The sequence below is a fragment of the Schistocerca nitens genome, chromosome 4 (assembly GCF_023898315.1).
Source record: "Schistocerca nitens isolate TAMUIC-IGC-003100 chromosome 4, iqSchNite1.1, whole genome shotgun sequence".
Classification (NCBI taxonomy): Eukaryota; Metazoa; Arthropoda; class Insecta; order Orthoptera; family Acrididae; genus Schistocerca; species Schistocerca nitens.
Window position 1 is genome coordinate 447962323 of NC_064617.1, and position 17069 is coordinate 447979391.

Here is a 17069-nt window from a genome sequence, read left to right on the forward strand (position 1 = left end):
ACGACACGTCTCCATTCGTCCCTCCATTCACGCCTGTCGCGACACCACTGGAGGCGGGCTGCACGATGTTGGGGCGTGAGCGGAAGACGGCCTAACGGTGTGCGGGACCGTAGCCCAGCTTCATGGAGACGGTTGCGAATGGTCCTCGCCGATACCCCAGGAGCAACAGTGTCCCTAATTTGCTGGGAAGTGGCGGTGCGGTCCCCTACGGCACTGCGTAGGATCCTACGGTCTTGGCGTGCATCCGTGCGTCGCTGCGGTCCGGTCCCAGGTCGACGGGCACGTGCACCTTCCGCCGACCACTGGCGACAATATCGATGTACTGTGGAGACCTCACGCCCCACGTGTTGAGCAATTCGGCGGTACGTCCACCCAGCCTCCCGCATGCCCACTATACGACCTCGCTCAAAGTCCGTCAACTGCACATACGGTTCACGTCCACGCTGTCGCGGCATGCTACCAGTGTTAAAGACTGCGATGGAGCTCCGTATGCCACGGCAAACTGGCTGACACTGACGGCGGCGGTGCACAAATGCTGCGCAGCTAGCGCCATTCGACGGCCAACACCGCGGTTCCTGGTGTGTCCGCTGTGCCGTGCGTGTGATCATTGCTTGTACAGCCCTCTCGCAGTGTCCGGAGCAAGTATGGTGGGTCTGACACACCGGTGTCAATGTGTTCTTTTTTCCATTTCCAGGAGTGTATTTGTTTCACATCTTTATATGAGATTTTCCATTAATCATTTATATTATATAAATTGCATCATATCTCTTTAAGGTGACGTCATCAGCTGGTTATTGCAGACTGCAAGCAGTAATTGCTGGTGTTCACACTGCTCATCAAACAGGCTGTTCCAGCAGCCGCGGCGTAGGATATGGTTCAGTTGTTCTAGTCCGGGTTGGTACTGGGTGACAAAGGGGACACTCTTTTGTGGCTGGATTTTGGAGGTGGTGGAAGGATTGGGGTTGTGATGGGGAAATGGTATAGGAGATCTGTTTGTGAACTATGTCTGGGTGCTAATGCCTGTCTGTGAAGGAATTGGTGAGACCCTCACTGCAGATATGCTGTCTCTGGGTAATCAGGCTATGAGAGGGATTTTTTGGTGCAAGAAGGATGACAGCTGTCAAAATGCAGGTACAGTTGGTGGTTGGTCAGTTTAATGTGGACAGAGGAGCGGGTGGAGTCATCAGAGAGGAAGAGCTCAACAGATAGTAAGGTGGCACGCTGGGTTGAGGAGGACCACGTGAAGCAGATAGGAGAGAAGGTGTTGAGATTGTGAAGGAATGAAGATAGGGTGTCTTGGTCCTGGGGCCAGATTATGAGGATATCATCAATGAACCTGAACCAGACTAGGGGTTTGATGTTTAGTGACGCTAGGAAGGTCTCCTGTAGATGACCCATAAAGAGGTTGGCATAGGAGGGTGCCATGCGGGTGACCATGGCTGTGCCGGGGATTTGTTTATATACCTTCCCTTCAAATGAGAAGTAGTTGTGGGTTAGGATAAAGTTAGTAAGGTGTATGAGGAATGAGGTAGTGCGTTTGGAGTCTGAAGGACATTGGGAAAGGCAGTGTTCAATAGCAGTAAGACCATGGTCATGAGGGATGTTGGTGTATAGTTAGGTGGTGTCAACAGTGATGAGTAGGGATCTAGGAGGTAAAGGGGTGGAGGGTCGGTGAAGGAAGTGGTTGGTGTCTTTGATGTGGGAGGCTGGATTACGGTAAATTGGTTGGAGGTGCTGGTCAATGAGTGCCGAAATTCTGTCAGTTGGGGGCGCAATAACCAGTCACAGTGAGGTGTCAAAGATTGTTGAGTTTGTGGATTTTTGGGGAAAATGTAGAAGGTAGGTGTGCAGTGTGTCATAGGGGTGAGGAGCGAAATGGATTCAGGGGAGATGTTCTGGGAATGGCCTAAGACCTTAAGCAGGGATTAGCTGGCCGCTGTGGCCAAACAGTTCTAGACACTTCAGTCCGGAACCACGCTGCTGCTGCTGCTACAATTGCAGGTTCGAATCCTGCCTCGGGCATGGATGCGTGTGATGTCCTTAGGTTAGTTACGTTTAAGTAGTTCTAAGTCTAGGGGACTGATGACCTCAGATGTTAAGTTCCATTATGCTTAGAGCCATTTGAACCATTCTGAAGCAGGGATTGGAGTTTTTGTTGGACTTCTGGGATGGAATCATTCTGGCAAAATTTATAGATGGAGGAGTCAGACAATTTGTGGAGGCCTTCTGCCAGGTAGTCACTGTGATTGTCTGCAGGTGGGATGATTAGGTCAGGATTTGTTTTGAGGTTGTGAATGGCTGTTCTTTCTTCTACTGAAAGGTTGGTGTTCTGAGGAAGGGAGCTGGGGAAGAATAGTGAGGCTAAGTTAGTGGTAAGGAATTCCTGGAAGGTGACCAGTGGGCAGTTGGGTGAGAGGCGGGGAAGATGACAGTTGGATGGTGGTATGAACTGGAAGAGGCAGGGTTCAATATTGGAATTAGGGTGGTTTTGGTTGGAGGGATTGGAAGAAAAAAGTGCTTCCACTGCAGGGATCAGGAGAAGGAGAGTAGGTCTTTGACTAGTCCAGCTTGGTTAAATTTGAGTGTAGGGCTAAAGGTGAGGCCTTTGGATATGACTGAAACTTCTGTGGAGCTGAGGGTGTTGTTGGAAAGGATAACAACAGTGCTACAGGAATGTTTTGGCTCTGGATTTGGTGGAGGGTTGGCAGAGAGTTTTGGGGGACATTGCAAGTTGAAAAAAGGTCAGCTAGGCAGAATTTAGCTGCTATGAGGGGTGAACAAGGAGGAACACTGTGGGTACGATAGGGGTTGGATAGTGGTGTGGCAGCAGGATGTCAGTAGGTTGGATAATTTATGGAGGTGGTGTCTGAAAAGCTCCTCCAGGAGATAGAGAGCAAGGGATTCGATTTCGGAGATCTGATGTATGAAGTAGAGATTGCAGAGTAGTAGTATCTTGTGGAGGGAGCATAGTTGGTTATGTCATCAGTCATTCACTGAAGGTAAAAGAACATATGTAAATGTCACAGAAACGAAGTCACACACACAACCTTAAACGTCCACTGTTACACATTTATAACATGAGTCCATTTCTAAATTTCAAGTATGTGTCATTACACATCACCTAAAGAATTGTAATAATTTGTCCACTGGTACACAGAGAAAAAATATTTAATTATGTATACTGATTAAAAAATGTTATCCAAATAAACAAATGATCTCACATGCCTTGCACAACATGATGACAAACCAACTTTGGCACTGGTGCTCCTAAGATGTTCCAAACATGGCCAAAGCTAATTTTTCTGCAATTATTCCTCACAGAATGCACGGCATGGCTTGTACAAATGTGTAGTGGTGGGCAGTGACTTACTAGCTCAGGCTAAAGAACAGTTAACTCCACAAAAATCTGATGTTAAATATACTTACATTGGGGTATGAAAGGGCCACATTCAACAAACAACTGGAACAATTACAGGTGTCTAAGTGGTGGGAATTGGCTAGACATCCTGCAAACTAATAATAAATATTGCCTCCAATGTATTTAGAACAAATAGCTGGAAACCCACTAATGATGGATACATTTTAGATAAAATGCCAACAAATAGACCTGACCTCTTTGAGTAGTTGTAACAACAATTCTTATTTAGTAATCCAGATAAAGAGGCAGTAGTGTCATACCTCATGAATGAACTGAAAACATTTAGTTCTGGGCTGGAGTATGTAGACGAAATGTGGCTCAAGTTTGGAAGACTAATTGATGAAACACTGAATAGTTATGGATATAGTAAAAATTCATACTTTCACTGTTTGTTTTGTTTTGTTTAGGGTACAAAAATAACTAGGGCCATATGCACCATGGCAAAACTATAGGACACAAAGACAGAGAGGAGTTAAAAAATGACTACACATCAACCCCAATCGATGTAAGAGAAGACAGATAAAAACAGGGATGTGGAGAAAGGTCTATACAATACACTATAGAGAAACGGAGGTCCAGAACTAAAATTTAAATGGCCTTTGCCATATTGCTACATGGTCGACAGTCCACGCATCGTTCACTAAAATGGCCAATAACTCAGATGGCAAACCCAAGCGGCAATGTAAACAGTTAAAAAATGGGCATTCCATCAGGAAATGGTGGACAGTTAAAAGTTGGGCACATTGTGTACAAAGTGGTAGGATAGCACAACTTAACAAATGATGATGGCTACAAAGGCAGTACCCAATTCAGAACCTAGTTAAAATGACCCCTTCGTGGCGGGAGGGCCAAGAGAAGTCGTTAGAGCCACTGGGAGAGGCTTAATAACCTGGAGCTTATTTCCATGAAAGGAGAACCAGTGGTGATGCCAAAGTGACACCACCTCCTCACAGATGGCAACACAGAGCTCATCAGAGGGAATATAAGAACTAGTGGGCTGAGGTACGAGGACTGCAACCTTGGCAGCAGTGTCAGCACCCTCATTTCCTGTCAGACTGACATGACCAGGAACCCACATAAACAGTATAGTGGCTCCATCAAGAATGAACAAGTGACAGTTTTCCTGGACCCGTTGCACTAAGGGATGAACAGTGTAAAGTGCTTTGAAGGGCGCTGAGAGAGTCTGAGCAGATGCAGGTACTATTTCGCTGCAACTGCTGGCCGTAGCGGCTGGCAGTGACTGCGGGCAGTTGACTACTGCTCTTAGGCAAAGCAACGGAACGTATGTCGTTGTAACTGCTCGGCAGTCAGTGGTCGTGACATCATCGTGACTGCCGTGTCTCGGCCACTGCAGAAGCAGTCAAGCAGTTGGGCCCCGACTGCCAGGTGTGTAATGACTGCAGAAATCAACGATGTGCTATGTCGAAGAAAGGTTTTCACGATGACGATGACGAACAGTTAGTGGAATATGTGAGCAGATACTCTATACTGTATGATCATAAGCATACAGATTTCAGAAATGTGATGGTAAAGGATGATGTGTGGAAGAAGATAGGAGAAGCAATGAAAAAAGATGGCATATACACATTCATTTATTTATGTTTTTTTCCTACTGTGACAAATTGTACGATATGGAGGCTACAACAATGTTTCCATTCTTTCTGTCACCAAACAATTACAACAATAGTTGTTACGAGTAGTAACAATAATTTAGTTCTTTTCCAGGTTGTAATCATTGATTTGTAGGTTCACAGAAGTAATTCTTAAATGTATCTTGTACCTGAAACCCTTCAGCTTGGTAGAATCCCCCTGTTCGGGGCAGGGGAATAATGTTCTGTGGTAAACTCACGTCATGGTCAAGTTCATAAAAAGGCCATCCTCTTTTTTTCTGTATAGGCGTCCCTTAGGAGATTGTGTAGACAGCAATAAGCTGTAATGAGTTTATCACATGTGTTAGGTTGCAGATTCAGATTTGTGTAGAACACTCGAAATACCTGACACAAAAGTCCAAAAGCATTAACAGAAACTCAGCGCAATTGCGACAGTTTATAGTTGAAGGTCGCTTTTGATTTATCTTGCGGGCCAGACGAGCGAGTGTAAGGCTTGTGAATATGCTTTCGCAAGCAGAATGCCTCATCGCCTACTATAACAAATGGCATCTTGATGTCAGTTAATGGAAGCTCTTCATCTGCTGGACACAAGTCTCCTTTCATGATCATTTTCGCCATTGCTGACTCATTAAATATGCCACTGTCTCCTTCCTTCCCACATGAACCTACGTCTATCGCAAAGAATTTACAGTTTGCTTCAATGAATGCGAAAAGTAATATGGAGAAGTACCCTTTGTAATTCCAGAAAAGGGAATCACTTTTTCCAGGACACCGTATCCTTATATGTTTCCCATCAATCGCAGCACAGCAGTTAGGGAAACCCCAAAGAGTCTAGAATTCTTTCGCATCTGTGCCAAGTGTTAGCACATAGCTTCTACTGTTTCATGAACTATGATGCTCAAGTAGCTTGGTGATATCCGGAAACCATATCCAAGGGACACAAAACTCTCCCCAGTAGCTAGAAACCTGTAACACAAACCATAATTATTATTAATACATGAAACATAAATAATATGTCTTGTCCTAATTACAGAGCTAAACAACTATCGTTCCGTTTTAGGTAACCAGTGTAAGAAGAGATGGAAAGACATCAGAGATAACTACTGGAAAACAGTTCGAAAAGAACAACTGCAAACAGGTTGTGCAGCACCAAGTTCAACAACAAAATGGGCATTGTTCAACAGACTAGGCTTTTTGGGAGATGTAGAAAGGGAGCAGTCGTCTTTTTGTAGTGTTCCGCTAAAGGAGCCAACAAGTGTTGAAGGACTGCTATCTGATGAAGACGGACAAAATGCCAATGAAACAGGACCTGACACTCCACAAGCCATTGCTTCCTTGTCCTCTAGTGATGCACCTGCTGCCAACTCTTCCATCTCAGCTCGCAGATCGAGGAAAACACACTGGGATTCAATCAACCAAAGGGTCCAACAACGATTGGAATTGCTGCAGTGCTTGGCTAATAATCAGGAGCTGGAAGATGATGTGGGGCTCTTCATGAGAAGCATTGCAGCATCCATTAGGAAACTACCACATCACCTCATTAATAAAGCGAAAATTGACATTTTAAGCTATGTTAGGGGTCTTGACAGTTCTTCAGAATCATCTCTCATGCCACTATCTGTCAGCATCAGTCCTTCTGGCTTGTATTCCCTTTCATCCCCGTTCGAATTAAATTCATTGGTTGGAGACGATACATAAACTTTCGCCCCATCAATAAACGTCGAAGGCAACGGCCTTGCCGCAGTGAATACACCGGTTCCTGTCAGATCACCGAAGTTAAGCGCTGTCGGGTGTGGCCGGCACTTGGATGGGTGACCATCTGGGCCGCCATGCGCTGTTGCCATTTTTCAGGGTGCACTCAGCCTCGTGATGCCAATTGAGGAGCTACTCGACCAAATAGTAGCGGCTCCGGTCGAAGAAAACCATCATAACGATCGGGAGAGCGGTGTGCTGACCACATGCCCCTCCTATCCGCATCCTCAGCTGAGGATGATACAGCGGTCGGATGGTCCCGGTGGGCCACATGTGGCCTGATGACAGGGTGCTTTTTTTTTTAATAAACGTCAAACCACAAGCAGGTGATACTACTTTTGAAAATAATTACTAATCATAATGTAAACACAGTGTAAAGATAATGTAAAAATAAACAACAAACTGTACAGGCCCTGAGTTGTTTCCAAATAAACCTATTATTTTAATAGAAATTTATGTTATTTCATAGAGACACAAAATTATCCAGTTTAAACCATTGTTAATGAATATGTATGTTTTTATACAGCTACTTACGGTAAAGTCACTGCCATTTTTTTTTTTTTGTCAGCTTCTATTGGAGTTTGCACTGCACTGGTAGCTGTTCCTGCTATATCTTCTTTCACCAGACTTAAAACAAAATCGAACTGAGATGGGTTAAGTCTAAAGAAATTTCTGAACCTCTCTTCGTCATTTTGCAAGTGACCAGCTACTAAGTTAGCATAAATTCCTTCACTTTTCTATGTTTGGGAAATGCTGTGGGGACAAGATCTTGTAAGCATTGCAATAATTTCCTCTTCTTCTTCCTCGTCCACCAAAAAACCTAGAATGGTATAAGCATCCATGTTGCAAACTCGTGTGTGTGTTCCTTTCACAGAGGTAACTCACTGAGTGGCATGGCCGTTGTGGTCAGCAGTCTCAAAGAAATACACAGGCAGTGGTGGTCAGCAGTTATGGCTGACAGTTACTGCCCGCTGCTACTGAAAGGCCTGTGTCGCCAGATGTACTCCGTGGCCTGATACAGAGTGAAGACCTCTGCTACAAATATTGAGCAGTGTGCTGGAAGCCGATACCGAAAAATGTCGGCACCAATGACAAAGGCACACCCGACACCATGGTCAGTCTGAGAGCCACCAGTGTACATAAAGGTACAGTTGCGAAGTTCTATGCAAAGGTCGTGAAATTGAAGGCGATAGAGTGAGGCTGGAGTAGTGTGCTCAGGAAGCAAATGAAGGCCAAGGGGAACATGGGCCGCCACACAAAGCCAAGGTGGTGAAGGGTTCACACCACCGGGAAAGTTGCTGCCAGAGCAATAGCTGGAAGTGAACTCCAGGAGGTAACAGAGAACAGGGTTGTGCCCCATACTGGCAATCAAAGGATTCATCGAAGAAGGGGGCATAGGATGGGTGGTCATGCATAGCAGACAAACGGCATGGATACCTGCTGAGGAGAAAGTCATGGCAGTAGGAAAGTGGTAGTTCAGCAGCTTCTGCATAGAGACACTCAGCTGGGCTCATGTAAAAGGTGAAGGGTGCCAGTGGCCAGATGGATGCCATGATGGTGGATAGTATTGAGTCGGTGTAAGAGGGGCGGACATGCAGATGCATAAACAAAGCACCCATAGCATAGTTTGAAAAGGACAAGGGACTGGTACAAACACAGGAGAATGGTTTGATCAGTACCCCAGGAAGTACCATTGAAGACACACAGGACATTGAGGAATCATGTATAGTGGGCTACCAGGTAAGACACATGGGAGGACCAAGAGAGTTTCCTACCGAGCATGAGCCCCAGAAATTTCTTAGTTTCAATGAATGGAAGAGTAACAGGCCCAAGATGTAAATATGGTGGGAGAAAACAACTGTGCTACCAGAAATTCATACAAACAGTTTTGTCAATGGAAAACTAAAGCCATTGTCGATGCTCCATGAGTAAACATGATCGAGACATTGCTAAAGTTGCCACTCAGTGAGACAGGTCCGTGGAGAACTGCCGTAGATGGAAAAATCATCAGCAAAAAGGAAGCCGGTGATGCCCAGCAGGAGACAGGCCATAATAGGGGTAATGGCAATAGCAAAGAGGATGATACTCAGGACAGAACCCTGAGGCACATGGTTTCCCTGGATAAAGGTGTCCGACAAGGCAGAACTCACACAAACCTTGAAAGCTCAGTCTGTTAAAAATTCCTCAAGGAAACAGGGCAGGCGAACATGTAAGCCACACATGTAGAGGGTATGGAGGATACCGGTCCTCCAGCAGGTGTCATAGACTTTCTCCAAATCGAAAAACACAGCCACAGTCTGGGATTTCTGCAGAAAACCATTCATGACATGAGTGGAAAAAGTGAGGAGATGGTCAACTGCAGAACAGTGTGCTCAAAATCCACACTGTGCAATGGTTAGTTAATTGCGAGACTCAAGCCACCATACCAGCTGGGCACGAATCATATGTTCCATCACCTTGCAAACACAGCTGGTGTGAGAGACGGGACAGTAGCTAGAAGGAAGGTGTTCGTCCTTACCGGGCTTAGTTATGGATATGACTGTGGCTTCATGCCAGCATCTGCCCAGATGCAGTTGTATGTATTAAGCAGAAAGTGCTTGCCTGCAAGAGAAAGGTGCTACAATATCTGAATGTGAACAGTGTCTGGCCCTGGGGTGGAGGATCGGGATGAAGTGAGAGCATGATCTAGCCTCCTCATAGTAAAGGCAACATTGTAGTACTCACGATTCTGAGAAGAGATGGATATCGCCTGAGCCTTCTCCACTCATTTCTGGTGGAGGAAGGCAGGGTGACAGTGAGAAGAAGTCGAAATTTCCGCAAAATTGTGGCCCAAGATGTTGGAGAGAGCAATAGAGTCCACGATGACATTGTCTGCTACTATCAGGCTGAAAATTGGGGAATGTATCTTGGTCCCAGAGAGCTATCGGAGGTTGGCCCACACTACAGAGGAGGGTGTTGAACTGCTAAAAGAACTAGTGAATTAAATCCAGCTAGCTTTTTTGCTATCCTGAATAACACGGCGACACTGTGCATGCATCTGGTTATAATGAATGCAGTTTGCCATCGTAGGATGATGGTTAAAAATGCGGAGAGCATGTCTCCACATGAGAATTGTGTCGTGGCATGCTTCAGTCCACCAAGGGACCAGGACACGGTGTAGTAAAAAGGAAGTGCGGGGAATGGAATGTTTTGCAGCAGTAAGGTTAATGTGTGTAAGTTAGTCCACCTGGTCATCACAACTGGGGAAATTGTGTTTGTCGAAGGTCACCAGGGAGGAGTAAAGCTGCCAGTCGACCTTAGTAAGCTGCCATTTGGGTGTGCACGCAGGTGGGATAGGAGCCAGCAAATGGATAGTACACGGGAAATGGTTGCTCGAGTAGGTGTCAGAAAGAATGGACAATTCGAGACGATGGGTAAGGTGGACAGTGCAGAAGGATAGGTCCAAATGGGAATAGGTGTGCGAGGAGTTGAAAGGAATATGAGTGCTCCTGTGTTAAGGCAGAAGAGGTGAAGTTAATCAAGAAGGTCAGCCAAGAGGGCACCACTCTGACAGGTTCTGAGAGAACCCCATATGGGATGGTGCGCATTAAAGTTGCCAAGCAGAAGAAATGGGTGAGGTAGCTGCCCAATAAGCTGGAGGAAGTCTACCCTGGTGACATCGAATGACGGAGGGATGTAAATGGTATAAAGGGAAAAGGTCAGGTGAGGAAGGAAAAGGTGAACTGCAACAGCTTTAAGACATGTAGCCAGGGAAACTGCAACAGCTTGAAGACAGGTGATCAGGGAGATGTAATAACTATGAACATCGTCCCATATGAGCAGCATGACTCCCCCATGAGATGGAATGCCGACCACAGGGGAGAGGTCAAAATGGACCGGAAAGAAATGCAAAAGCTCAAAGCTGTCATGAGGATGCAGTTTTGTTTCCTGAAGGCAGAGTACAAGTGGATGCTGTGATTCTAACAGCAGCCATAAATCCTCTTTGTTGGCCCAAGGCTGTGAATGTTCCATTGGAGGAGAGTCTAAATGAGGAAAAAATGAAGGGGTGTCACCTCAGTGGCTGCTGAGTGCCAACCTGTCAAGACTCGCTGCTACAGGGCATAGAAGCAGGAGGATCCTGCCCCGTGAGGTCCACAGAAGCTTCAGCTTTCTTGTGCTGTCAGTCTGTAGAGTTCAATGCAGAAAAATTGTTGGTGGAGTGCACCGGCGAACAGAGTCTGACCAGGAGAACATATCACATGGCAACACTCTCAAAGAGGATCTTCAAGTCGGCAAAGGAGAAGACCATTTACTTTTGTTGGACTTATTTGAGCCTTTCTGGTTTTCAGGGGAAGACTCAAGTGTTGTTTGGTTCGAGGGTCATAGGAAGTCTTCACGTGAGTACTCCTTCTGTCCTTTCTGGTCTGCCAGTTGTGGAGCTGGTGATTTCACCCCTTGAGGTGAGAGTTTGATGGCTTGTTGCACAGCTGGACTAGGGGATGGTGATGCTTTGTTCACACTGGCCAATTTCACAACCTCAGAGCTGAATCTGAGGTTGCATGTCTGTGTGGTCATGTCCTTCATGGAACGAGATGTAGTAAGAACAGTACTGTAAGCGCCAGATAGTAGAGTGCAGGGTTTGCAACTAGCCAATAACTTGTGAACAACCGGGTAAGGAACTTTTTCTTCTACCCGGATATCCTGGACAGCTGCCCATTGAGATACACGGCACAATCTCGAGAGGAAGCAGCATGGTCACCATTGCAGATACAGTGGGCAGAAGGAGGTGGACAGTTGCCCTCATGTGCATCCCTACCACAGGCTACACATTTGGCTGGGTGTTGACAAGATATTTGAGTGTGGTTGAAAAGATGACACTGGTAGCAGCACATTGGGTTCAGAATGTACTGTCAGACTGTGATAACTTCATAGCCTGCTTTGATCTCGGATGGAAGCACCACTCTATCAAAGGTGAGAACAAGAGTGTGTGTGGGCACTACAGAGGAATCTATCTTTTTCGTCACCCAATGGATGGCAATGACACCCTGATCAGAGAGGTAAATTTGGATTTCGGCTTCACTCAGACTGTCAAGCAGCCTAGTGTAAATAACACCATGTCAAGAATTCAGAGTTCTATGAGCCTCAACACAAACAGGATAGCTGTGGAAAAGCAAAGCAGCAAGCAGTTGTCCTTGAAAATCGGAAGTAGTCTCCGAAAGCAAAGTGCCATTTTGTAAATGAGAGCAGGATTTCACAGGGCTGCCAATTGCATCAATACCTTTCTGAATAATAAACAGATTTACCATTGTGAAGCAATGACCGATTTCAGTACATGAAACCACGTGGAACTGTGGGGCAGCTGGAAGGGTCTTTGAATTGTTTGCCTCATTCTGTTTACATTTCATAGACGTTGATTGTGAAGATGATTTGCTCATTGCAAAAAAATCCCCCATGATTGCCAATGTCTCCGATGGCGTGCTCCTTCCAACTGGGGGCCCCCTTCACAAGGGGGCACACCCACCTTAGGTGGCTGTTCACACCTCAGGTCACACCTCCCGAACACCTAACAGAGGGACCATCAGCAATTTGGGAAGGTAGTGGCTCAGACAATCACCCCCTTCCTGGGCCTGGCCTGTACTGGAGGGTACATGTGAACCCCACCTTTGGACCCAAGGGCTGGAAATTATGTGTTACCTTGTCACCTGTCACCTGTTATGCATCAGACACATGAGCCAGCCTTCAGGAGCACACAGGGAGGAAGAAGAAAAAGAGGAACCTCAAACAATACAATACAATACAACACTGAATCATAGGAGAAGGTGAAAAAAAAAAAAAAAAAAAAAAAAAAGTGGTGAGACTGTTCTTATGTCAGCGACGGACAATGCAGAACATTCCCAAAAACATCCCAGACATGTTCGATGAGGGAGGGGAAAAAGAATAGCAAGAGGATAGATATGCAGCACAGAAGGGAAAAGATGCTGCAAAGGCTGGGACTCCCTGGTAGCCAAGCACGAACCCACCAAAGGGTGGAGAGCCCCATGCAGAGACATTCGTTGTAAAGAAACTTCTGAAGAAATACTGACTACTATGTAATGCGTGTTAAGACAAAAGCACAGGACTTTAGATTAAGAAATGCTAAATGAAATGCACTTGACTGTCAAAAGGACAGTGTGTGAAGCCTTCGATGACTAGTGTAGCAGAAGTTTACCACAGGATCTCTCACAAAACCCAAAGAAATTCTGTCAAATGTAAATGTTGCCTTCAGCACCAACATTAGTGTCCATGAGCTCAAGGATGACAAAAGGGAGACAATTTAAGGCAGCAAAACAAAAGCTGAACTCTGTATTAAAATGTTCCTTTCCAAATGCGAATGTGGGAAACCTATCCAAGTTTTAACTATTGCACTACTGCAGAGATGAGTGATATTGGTATTAGTCTCATTTTATTTTGCCTCTTTCTACATTAATTATGTTCTTGCATTTGTGGTATCTTTACTTAAGCAACTTTTTTTCTTTATGTTTCTGTGAATAAATATTTTACTTGTATGTGAATCGAACAGTGGAAAATCCATTGTATTGTTGCTTGCACATAAGGAATTCCATCAGTAAAGGAAGAACTTCTACCAAAGAAAAAAATATTAAAGTATATAATCATTTGTGCATGTTGCATGTACATATATTATTATTGCTCCTCTTGTCTACAAAATCAGCTTAGGTATAAGGAATTAGACAAATTTGTATATGGTAATACATTATAGAGCTTACATTTTAATGCATACTTATTTAAATTCCAACTCATTTATACAGGATGTCCCAGAGGGAATGGTCAATATTTAGGGATATGACAGGAATGCTCATTTGAAGCAAAAGACTTCATATGGTCATATGTATTATTCCAGATGGCTTCCAAGGTAAAACATATTCAATGTATGACATAATAAAAAGGACAGTTGCTACTCACCATAAAGTGTTACAGAAAGGCACAACAAAAAGACAGTCAGAAAGTTAGCTTTTGGCCAACGAGGACTTTGTCAAAAATAGACAACATACAGACATGCACACACTCATGCAAATGCAACTCACATGCACGTGACCACAGTCTCTGGCACCTGAAGCCAGACTGCGAACAGCAGGGCATTATGGGAGCAGCAGCCGGGTAAGGAGGGTAAGGAGGAAGCTGTGGTGGGGAGGGGGAGGGATAGCAGAGTATGGGTGGGGGACGTCCTTCATTTCAGTGACTGCTTCACAGGCTGTGCCACGTGGATCCTTCCCACCAACACCAACTTCTCTTAACTGCACAGGTGGGAACTCTCCCTGCAATATATCCTACATTTCTTAACCCTCCTGGCCTCAACCTTCGTTAGTCATTGTCCTTACCCATCTGGCCCTTCCCTGTTCCCATTCCAGCACTACACAGCCATTATTCCACCAACATATCGAGTCATTTATTTCTCTCCTTTTCTGCTAAGCCCCCCCCCCTTCTCTCCCATCCCCGCCCTTCATCTAATGTCCCGACTGTACCTAGCTGCCCCACTCTCCATCTCATCCCTGCACGTTCCCAGCAGCACTTTAACATCCCCCCACTCCGCTCCCTGCTATCCCTCCCTCTCCCCACTCCAGCCTCCTCCTTACACCTACCCGGTTGCCTCTCCCATAAGGTCCTGCTGCTCACAGTCTGGCTCCAGCTGCCAGAGACTGTGGTCAAGTGGATTTGAGTTGTGTTTGTGTGGGTGTGCATGTGTGTATGTTGTCTGTTTTTGAAAAAGGCCTTGTTGGCTGAAAGCTAACTTTCTGAAAGTCTTTTGTTGTGTCTTTCTGTGACTCAGCATCTCCACTTTAGGGTGAGTAGCAACTATCCTTTTCATGACACTGTTACATTTAAAGTATATTCATTTTTGGGCTAATGGCACACACATGTTTTACCCACCCAACCTCTTCAGCATTTTATTCTGGCCCAAGCTACTCTCTTTTGCTCTGAATGTTTTTCTGCCATTAAACTAGCCCCTTCAAAGTGCAGTTGTCCATAGCGTATAGTGAGCAGAGTAGTGAGAGGGACTGAGAGCATATCAGAGAGAAGCATCAGTTGTCTTTGTTTATACACACTCTGTCTAAAATGTCACACATCCACACTAATGAAAAATGTGCAGATATGGTGTATGTTTATGGCTTCTGCGATGGTAGTGCTCCTACTGCTGTCAAAGAATACTGTTGACAAATACAATAACGCTTGATGGTGAATGCATTAAAAATACATATTTTTCGGTTGATAGTTTCTAATATGCTTGTTTCAATCAGGGTGTATACGCAGACAAGGGAAAAAATCCCAGATTTTTCCCGGTTAAAAATACGCTTTCTCTCAGGTGAAAACACACTTTTTCTGTGTTAAGTGACAGTATATTTTCCCTCGGAACTGCAAAACTTATCAATCCTTTGAATGATTATGGTTTTATACACAGCCTTAGAATTTCACAGCACTTTAGAAAATGAAACTCATGGAAAAAGACACGTTTTGGAAATATCTTTGATGTGCAGCAAAATGTACACTGCATATTTTCGTATTACGAAAGTATACATTGGAATTCCACCAAACACCACATGTTACTTTCTGAATCATTGAAATCAAGATTGCGATGTGCTTTTGTAAGTCAGTCATAGCTCATGTCACATGATCTCGCTGCCAATGACAGGACATGTGATGTGGTCAGCCACCAGCAACATCACTGTTAAGTAGCACGAACACACAAACAGGGAAAGATAATAGTTTAAATTAATATACATAGTGTTACTACAAGAAAAGCAAAGCTTTCACATATAATATTGGTCTCTAAGGTTAATAAGATGCAAGAAAAGCTAAGCTTTTGCATATAATGTTGATCTTTTTTTGCGCGTGTTACACTTTAAGGTATATCACACAAATGTGCCAGTAAAATTTTTAATAATGACATAAATGTCTGATCTTCAGGGTTTGAAATTCTTCTAAATGGCTCGTCATCAAAGAGTTGATTTTTAAATGAGAGTCAAAAGCTATTTGATTTAAGAAATTCATGGTACATTCTTGCACATAGTTCAACTTACATAAAAGGTTACTTACTGTGAAAGTAACACTTTTCAAACCACCATTCACAATATTTTCCTTCGACCTGTTAGAAATAGGTTTGTTTCCGCAGTTGTCAGACAGTGCCAGGTAACAGGCGCCACCGTGGTTGCACAGCTACCATGATGTAGGAAGCCCATATGTACGTATGTGTAAAACATTGAAAGATCATACATTATGTCATAAAAGAAACAAGACATCAGTGGATACTCCAAGAGCATCAGAATTATGTGAACTATACTAAAATGTGCACATTTAAAGTGCATACTTAAAGTGCACATTAGTATGCCCAGATTCACAATGAAGTTAGACCTCGACCTGATATTAAACTTTTTAGTGTGGGTTTCAGGATGTAAATTTTCTTGGAGCACCAGTACTGTATTATACCATGTTTGGTTCTTTATTATGGCATAATGCCATACGTGCTAGAGGATGAAAACATGCACTTGAAATGCAGCGAACAGTTGAAACTGGCCAGTACTGTGGAATTAAACATGACGTTTCAAATACATTGACTGCCTCTGCGGGAAAGGTTAATAAAAGTCAAATTTCTTTAGCAAACAGCCAAAAATAACTTCATTGTTCTGCTAGGTGACTAATGCTTGACTGTCAGAAATGTGGAAATAAAATAAAATCTGAAACTAAAAACATATGTTAGCCTTCCATAATTATGTGAATGTACAGTACTTTAATTCACTTGATAGCTCCCGGCCACAGAAATCCGTTTTGTTTTCATTTGACATGAGAGTATGTAAGGTGGCTATAATTTCGCACCTTACAAGAACTCATCCACATACTTTGCTGTGATCTACAAACACGATTAGGTATCATGTGATAGGTTGTACATCATATATATGAATATATAAAGGAGACTGACATTGTCATTATGTCTTGTAAATAACTGTTAACGCTTATTGCATGAAAGGTGACGGAGTGACTTTATTATAAAAATGGCATAATGAATGATTGCCTATAATAGTAGAGGTTAGAATGCCAGTGGAGATGAAACGGCAGGCAGAACTCAAGCTCTGGGTGGAAGGCCCGCACAGGTGTTGGTCCTGCTTAAACACAGGAAGTAGCTAGACAAACGTCGTGGCACCTGACCTCTGGAGCACAATAGGGTGACGGCTGGCCCCTATCGTAGTAGGTGCCGAAAGGATAACCAGATAATACTTCAGAATGCTGAAAATCTTGGACGCGGGTGAGAGGAATGAAGA

General features: G+C 44.3%; 1 pseudogene; it reads left to right on the top strand.

The window, feature by feature from the left end:
- Positions 1-6753: 6753 nt before the first annotated feature.
- LOC126254078 (5S ribosomal RNA) lies at positions 6754-6871 on the top strand (annotated as a pseudogene).
- The last annotated feature ends 10198 nt before the right edge of the window (positions 6872-17069 follow it).